The sequence below is a fragment of the Gadus chalcogrammus genome, chromosome 6 (assembly GCF_026213295.1).
Source record: "Gadus chalcogrammus isolate NIFS_2021 chromosome 6, NIFS_Gcha_1.0, whole genome shotgun sequence".
In the NCBI taxonomy this organism is placed as follows: domain Eukaryota; kingdom Metazoa; phylum Chordata; class Actinopteri; order Gadiformes; family Gadidae; genus Gadus; species Gadus chalcogrammus.
The window spans coordinates 23,478,431-23,486,382 of record NC_079417.1 but is presented as its reverse complement, the minus strand read 5'-3'; positions in this window follow the sequence as shown (position 1 = coordinate 23,486,382).

The window sequence follows — 7,952 nt, the reverse complement described above, 5'->3', positions numbered from 1 at the left end:
CAACTTAATTTTGACACCCACATCAAACACCTCTGTAAGACAGCTTTATACCACCTCAGGAACATCGCCAAACTCCGCCAATCACTCACCCTGGCTGATGCAGAGAATCTCGTCCATGCCTTTGTCTCCTCCAGGTTGGACTACTGCAATGCACTCCTCATTGGGATCCCTGGCAAGAGCATCCAGAGGCTCCAATACATTCAAAACAGTGCTGCCAGGGTCCTGATGAGGGTGCGCAAGCATGACCACATCACCCCCATCCTGAAATCACTGCACTGGCTCCCTGTCTCACTCAGAATTGAGTACAAGGTCTCCCTCCTCACCCACCAGTGCCTTCACGGACTTGCCCCCCTCTACCTTCAGGAACTCCTCACCCCCCCGACAAACTCACGTACACTCCGTTCAGGATCCACTCACACCCTCCAAACCCGACATACGAAGCTGTGCACCATGGGTGATCGGGCCTTTTCTGCTGCTGCCCCTAGACTATGGAACGCCCTCCCTAACCACCTGAGGGCTCCACAGACTACAGCTCTTTTTAAACGGAACCTCAAAACCCATCTCTTTAAAAGAGCATTTAGCTAAACTTTCTTTGAGGTTCCCCCTTTTTAATAGTTTTTTGGTATTTTTTTCTCTGAAGCACTTTGAGATTCTTGAATATAAAGTGCATTATAAATAAAATGTATTATTATTATTATTATTATTATTATTATTATTATTATTATTATTACTATCTAAAAAATAAAAGGGCCTGCAGGAAAATATAAATACAGTACGCAAAAATGATCTTCGACGGAATGTCGAAGTTAACACCATTGTGCTTCAGTTTCAGATGCCGTGAAGAGGGGTCTCTGGTCGTAATCAGTCGCAAGTCCGTCCCTGACCAATCAGCATTCATTAGCAGAATGCTAGCGTGTACGGCCAACAACGGCCCAAACTGTAAGAAATAGAAAGGACATAAGTACTCATTCATTTGACTTTTGAACTATAATCTATATTGAACTTGCGGAATCTACAATACAATTTGCGATATTTCAACGACAAGCAGCAGGTGAAAGAGACATATTTAGCCGTCTAGCCCATGGACATATTATAGGTCTAGCCCCATAGACTCCCATTCAATCTGGACTCGCCCGCGATCACCCCCAGTGGATGTCTGATGGAACAACAACCAAGATCGGTACAATGGGGCGTATAGGAAGTGCCCAGGCTCTTCGTAGACGGGCTCCAGCATGTCTTTTTAACTAGGCTACTTAATCGTCAAATCCCGCCGGGACCACCCCTTGGGCGGGACCACCCCTTGGGCGGGACCACCCCTTCCCGTAAGTGAGACTGTCAATATATACATATATAATGGGCGAATATTACTAAATGTATATAATATATTTAGTAATATTCATGCAATTGTGTATTATGTCTTGTTAACTACTTAATCGTCGAATCCTGCCGGAGGGACCGTCCCTTCCCCCCAACATGCTAGGTCAACATAAGGTTGAGTGATATAGTCATCAAGTCATACACCGTTTGAAAGCTTATCTCAGGAATGTCAATCAATGTCAACCATTCGGTGGAATAAATATGTTTAGTGAATATAGATCAAATATATCCTAGTGTCTTAGGTAGGGTTGCCACCCGTCCCGTAAATACGGAATCGTCCTTTATTTGGAAATTAAATGTTGCGTCCCGTATTGAACCAATACGGGACGCGATTTGTTCCATATTTCCATAAATGTCCAATAAACATGTCTGTCACACACACATCAACACTAAATCTAATTCTTCATTCTTACATTATCGTCGTTTGGGATATCCTTAGCAATGAGTTGATACTTCATGTTGGGTCTTGAAATGTTCATAAGAGACCACAGAAATCAATATTATTTTAGTCTAATTACATTGTGTAGCCTATATATGCACAAGCCATCTCATACAAAGCAGCTGAAAAATAGAAAACCGAAACCCTGCCATGTTTTTTTGTTGAAAACAGCTTTTATGTTTATACTGGTTTTCTTTGACTTTTAGAGACACGTCAGTGTAATTGTGGATGGCGAGAGACAATGCCAGACTGTAAAGGGGGTACGAAATGAAACGAGGTACTGAGCATCAGCCTTTTGAAGACGAGCAAGGGCTGCTGGTTATGCTGCATTAAAAAAAGAAGAAAAAAAGAAGCGCCCAGAGAATTGCATCTGCCAAATCCTGACCACCAGTAAACACTTGCGAAGGACCAATCGTTACAACGTCATAAGCAAATTGCCCGCAAATAAAATCCCCTACAGTTTAGGATAATCACACAGGTTATGCGAGAACTTATTTATGTCAGGATAGGCCTACCAGGCTCCAAGTCGTCACATATCTCAATCAGACAAAACAACTATAACCACATTGGCATAGCAATCGCACCGTGTGTAGCTGCTACTAGCTGCAATCTATATATACAATGCATACTAGCTGGAGCACCAACCAGAATCAGATCACAATCGCTTAGGACCGTGGGTAACCTTTGGCCAGGTCATCACGAGCAAACAGAACCAGCAGCAAAGTTTACGTAAACAAATTTCTTACCTTATGTGGCCCTCCACATGCAGGCTAGATGATGTATCCATATCGTTATCCAGTGTCACAAACATGCTTTTTATAGGAAGCAAAAGGACCGGCTATTTTCTGAATAAAAATGTCAATTTTGGCTTTCTGTCTTGAAACTTCTCCAGTGCGTTCACACCAAACGCAACGGGGCGACAAGATCCCATAGAAAGTGAACGTATGGACGCGTATCGGGCGAATTTTTTGATTTGTCGCGCCACACTTTCGCCGTGCACAGGCGAGCGTGTTCACGAGGATTTGTGGCGCGACAAATTTGCTCGAGTTGAAATATTTCAACTTTGACACGAATTTCGCGTGATGACAGCCAATCAGCGTTCAACAGCGTGGCCACTGAGTGACATGTGTAACGTAACAGCCAATCAGCCTTCAACCGTCAAACTCAGTGCAGTGCAGTCCGGGGTGAACTGCAGCATGGAGGAGAAAGTGATTGTTGCCGTTTGCGACTCTCGGAGCTCTATATATAATAGTATATAATATAATATAATATAATAGTATATATAATATCACGGCCAAAAGCTCTGTGCGCCTCCGGATGGCCGTAGCGCGGGGAGCTCATAGGGATTGGGCTTCTCGGGAGTCGGGGTTTGTTTACCGGCGTTGCTATGGGTTCCGGTCTTGTGTGTTCCAACGGAGTATGGGGGGATTTTTTCAGTCGCAATTGGTTTGCACATTTTTAAAAGTGGTGGGGACAAAATTCGTATTTCAAATAGTGCCCCCCGTAATCGACGCCTATGGATTCAACTACTTGTGCATGGCAGCAAAAAAATATCTCCCCATCAAGGCCAACAGCAGAGTAGCCTACGAAAAGAATAGACTGAATGCTTCAAATGTTAAAACACGATTGATTAGGCCTAGGCCGACATATGCTCCTAATCAGTCCTAATCCTGAACGCACCGTGCATACATTTTTCACGGCATTTTCAGACAGACAGACAGACAGACAGACAGACAGACAGACAGACAGACTTTATTGACCCCAAACTAACTTTCATAATCCAGCAGGTTACACAATACAAATAACTCTTACACAAATACAGACAGCCTATACAGTAATACAGCGACCACCTCAGCAAAAGGTAAATTGTAAAAAGAAGATATAAGATCAATTTAAAATACAGATGCTTTAGCCAACATAAAAATACAGATGCCACATGAAATATGAAAATAGGATACAATGTATAAATATGAAAAACTAGGATATAACTAGGCTATAATGAGAATACTTGGTTACAGCTGTGCAATGACAATCCTCCTAAATTAAATTAGTTATATGGAAAGATTTTGGTCTATGGAATGATCACTTTACTGCCACACATTCTTTTTCTTTCATTTCTATTCTAAGGAGATGTTTCTGGAGTTAGCCTATAACTGAGAAATAACGCAGTTGACTTAAATTATTCTGATTACATAGATTTAACACATGATATGGGTTGTATGGCGTCACATTAGTGCCATAATTCACTAATGTGATAAAAGATGCATTCGGGCGTATTATATTATTTCACACGCGTAGATATTAACTGCGAGCGCGCAAATGATCTCTGCGCGCGCAAAACAGCCTCTCGCGCGCGCAAATTACCTCAGCGCGTGCAAAAAAACCTCTCGCGCGCGCAAATTACCTCAGCGCGTGCAAAACCTCTCGCGAAAGATGTTTTTACGCTCTCACTATGGGGGAGGGAACCAAGGCAGGGCGATACGTGAAACGGCCAAACGTGATTGGCCGTTTCTGAAGCGCGATATTTGATTGACAGCCCTCCTCACATTCAATTCTGAAGTGTACAGTAAATGGCTGAAACGATAGTTACGTATTGTAACTCCAGATTCTATGAGTATAGGCGCAGCCTTTTAAGTGTCGGCCTCATTGTCCTTTAAATAGCTGAAGAAAAGCTGTTTATTGGGAGCAGAACGTCCGCCGGCGCCCGACTATATCTGCGAAATGCGGACGTCGTTGAGGCACGCCGCACGCGGACGTAATTGAGGCCCACGCTGTTGGTGGTCGGGGATTACAAATTTTCAGTGCTACGGCTCACGCCTAGGGATAACCCAATATCGATAGCCTTAAAAGGCTGCCCCTATACTCATAGAATCTAGAGTTACAATAAATAACTATCGTTTCAGCCATTTACTGTACAATTCAGAATTTAATGAGAGGAGAGCTGAGGAGGGCTGTCAATCAAATATCGCGCTTCAGAAACAGCCAATCATAGGAAAGCCCGCCCTGCCTTGGTTCCCTCCCCCATAGTGCCAAAATTAAATTCGAGCAAGAGTGTAAAAACATCTTTCGCGAGAGGTTTTGCGCGCGCTGAGGTAATTTGCTGCTCGCGAGAGGCTGTTTTGCGCGCGCTGAGGTAATTTGCGCGCGCGAGAGGCTGTTTTGCGCGCGCAGAGATCATTTGCGCGCTCGCAGTTAATATCTACGCGTGTGGAATAATATAATACGCCCGAATGCATCTTTTATCACATTAGTGAATTATGGCACTAATGTGTCGCCATAGGGTTGAAATTAAATTTATGAAGGGCGATGATAAAACATAATCGTTCATCTCACTCTACAATTCTTCTGTCTGACTTCAGTTCACCACCACACCGTCTGTGTCGCCAATTCTCCTTTTCCTCCAAACCATGCGTACGCATGGGTCAGAGTTTGCATAGGTCTGCGCACATTCTCCCGTCAAGTTAGTTTTTTATAGATCACAACCTTGGCGTGGAAAGTCACGTACGCCAATTTAAGCCCCGTATTGTGCGTACGCAACGGTTATAAATGAGACCCCTGGTCCACACTGTTGATATATGTATGATTGCATGTAACTGTAGTTACAAGTTCAGAACCAAAAGGAGGCGCTGTTGCGCCTTGTCTGTGACCATATAAGGGAATGTCACAGACATTTCCCTCTCTCTGCACTTGGCTCTAGGAGAGCGTGCGTCTGTTCGCGTTTCACAAATAAACTACGCCAGTACGGCTAAAGAGAGAAATGTATTAGCATTATTATTATTATATTATATTATTATATACCGCCGTGAGAGTGTGACTCTGCTAACACTCCCCTTTAACTATTAGAAATAAATAAGTAGGAAGTAAAAATAGGATTGTAACTATTCCTTGGGATAATATTGCGATCTGACAATCAACATGTCACTGTGTATGCCTCAGGTTTATTCTGCACACCATGAGGAAATGAACACATTGTGTAGAACACTCTCTCTCTCTCTCTCTCTCTCTCTCTCTCTCTCTCTCTCTCTCTCTCTCTCTCTCTCTCTCTCTCTCTCTCTCTCTCTCTCTCTCTCTCTCATTCCCCTGGCCCTCCCTCTCTCGCCCTCTCCTTTCACCGTGGAATAAAGGGTTACACCATGTTGCTTTTTGAAGTAGTCATTTGCATAATCAGATTAGTGTGTGCAGTTGTCTGTGGGCCTCCGCCAGTCGCCCCATGAGTCCCCTCAGAGGGTGCTCCAGAGGAGAGAGGGTGCTGTCCAGCACCACAATGGAAGCTGACCCCCTCCTCCTCCTTCTCCCCCTCCTCCTTCTCTTCTGCACCTGCACACCCCCACCCACCCAAGACGTCCAGCCTCTGAGTCGATCAAGGCTGGGAACAGATAAACAAACGGCTGCACTGTGGGGAGAGAGTGTGAAAAGAAGAGAGGGACAGAGGCAGGGGGCGGGTGTGTGTGTGCGTTGACTTGTGGTGGTGGGGGTTTGTTGAGGGCAGGGGTTGAGCTGAAATATTCAAACATCCACAGTGTGAATTGGCTTTAAGGGGATAAAGAGCTCAGAGCCTATCGTTTGGCAGCCAACTCCCCAATGTCTTTTTTTCCCGGGCCCCTGCGCTGCAGACTGAGGGTCTGCGCGATGATCTGGCTCCTTGTGATAAGGCCTTCAGACAGTGTGGCTGACGCTGATAAGGAAATAGGCTCTCAATAGACGATTACCCGCATACTTGGTGGAGAACAGTCAATCAGGCAAAAAAAGACTTGGCGGAGGAGCTGAGGAGAGGGCGGGTTTGTTATTTATATGAAATATAGTTTTATAGTCAAAGGGGATGTGGAGGTCAAAACAATATATTTTGCTACTGTTTGGTGTGGGTTATATATTTTTATATTCCAGTGCATCAACAGAACTGTATTTTATGGATTTATGGATGAACAAATGTAGCCTCTATGTCCCTCACTTGTGCTTTCCTGTACTCTACCACTGCATTATTCCTGCTTTGCTTGTTCTTTCAGAACACTATTAGAAATTATTTGTATTTATAGATAACAATGACATTGTCTCGAGTGCAGTAAAAGCAATGTTTACATCAGAAAATTGAGTGAACAATAGACACCATAGTATCTCGCTGAAAACAATCTAAAATGTCAATAGAAAACTATTAATATTCCTGATATCAAAATACTGAAGTTGGGAAACCTAACCCTTGGACGATGGTATTGATTAAATTGCTGCTCGGACGTATTTCTACTCAATTTTCATCCCCTTCAGTACTACGTCTGGGTTTGCGGTATATTCCATGGACCTATTGGTATATTCGCAGGTTCTATTTCATGTAGGCTACGCCGTCTAGGCTTTGCCTTATGGGCTTGTCCCGTGAAAATTCAAACTATGGACCAATCAGCATGGGCACCGCCCAAATTTCCCCACGGTATCGTGTCTATATAACGCGGTGTATACCGTCGCTCATCCTCCCTTTTCTTTCAGCACTTGTGCTATCAGCTAAGAATTGAGACTACTAGAAGAAGATGACTTCAGCAGAAAAACGGATCTCCCAAGCCGGTGGCAGCGACTCGGGCGAGGCCGCGGACAAACGGCCCTTTTCAGGGCCACCTGAGAGCGCTCCTGGGGCTAGGTCCTTCTCAGGACTCCTATGCGCCTCCTGTCCCGCCTCCCTGGCACCGGGTGACGGGCACGTGGCGTGTTTTCGGTGCCTCGGTGCCGACCATGCCGCGGCTGCTATGGCGCCCTCCGTCTCCTGTGTTGCCTGCCGGGAGCTGCCTAAGAGGGGATCCTCTCCAAGCATCTCTTCTTCTCCCCTGCGGTGGACCTGGCAGACGCCATCGACCTGTTCAGGGCCAGCCCTGACTACGACGATGGCGTCATCGACGCCGACGACGACGCCGCCTCCATGGACAACGTCTTCAGCGACTCGGCGTCCGGTTTTTCCCGCTCCCGGGTTTCAACCGCCACCGCCGTGCAACGCATGAGACCGCGCCGGATGGCCGATCTCTTCAGGGAGATCATGGGTGAGGCGGCGGCCATCAACGGGATTCCGATGCCGGCCCCGCCTCTCGCCCCCGTATCTGACGATATGCAGGGCGAGTGCTTTCGCACCCCATCTTCTTCCCGACGGGTTACCCAGTGC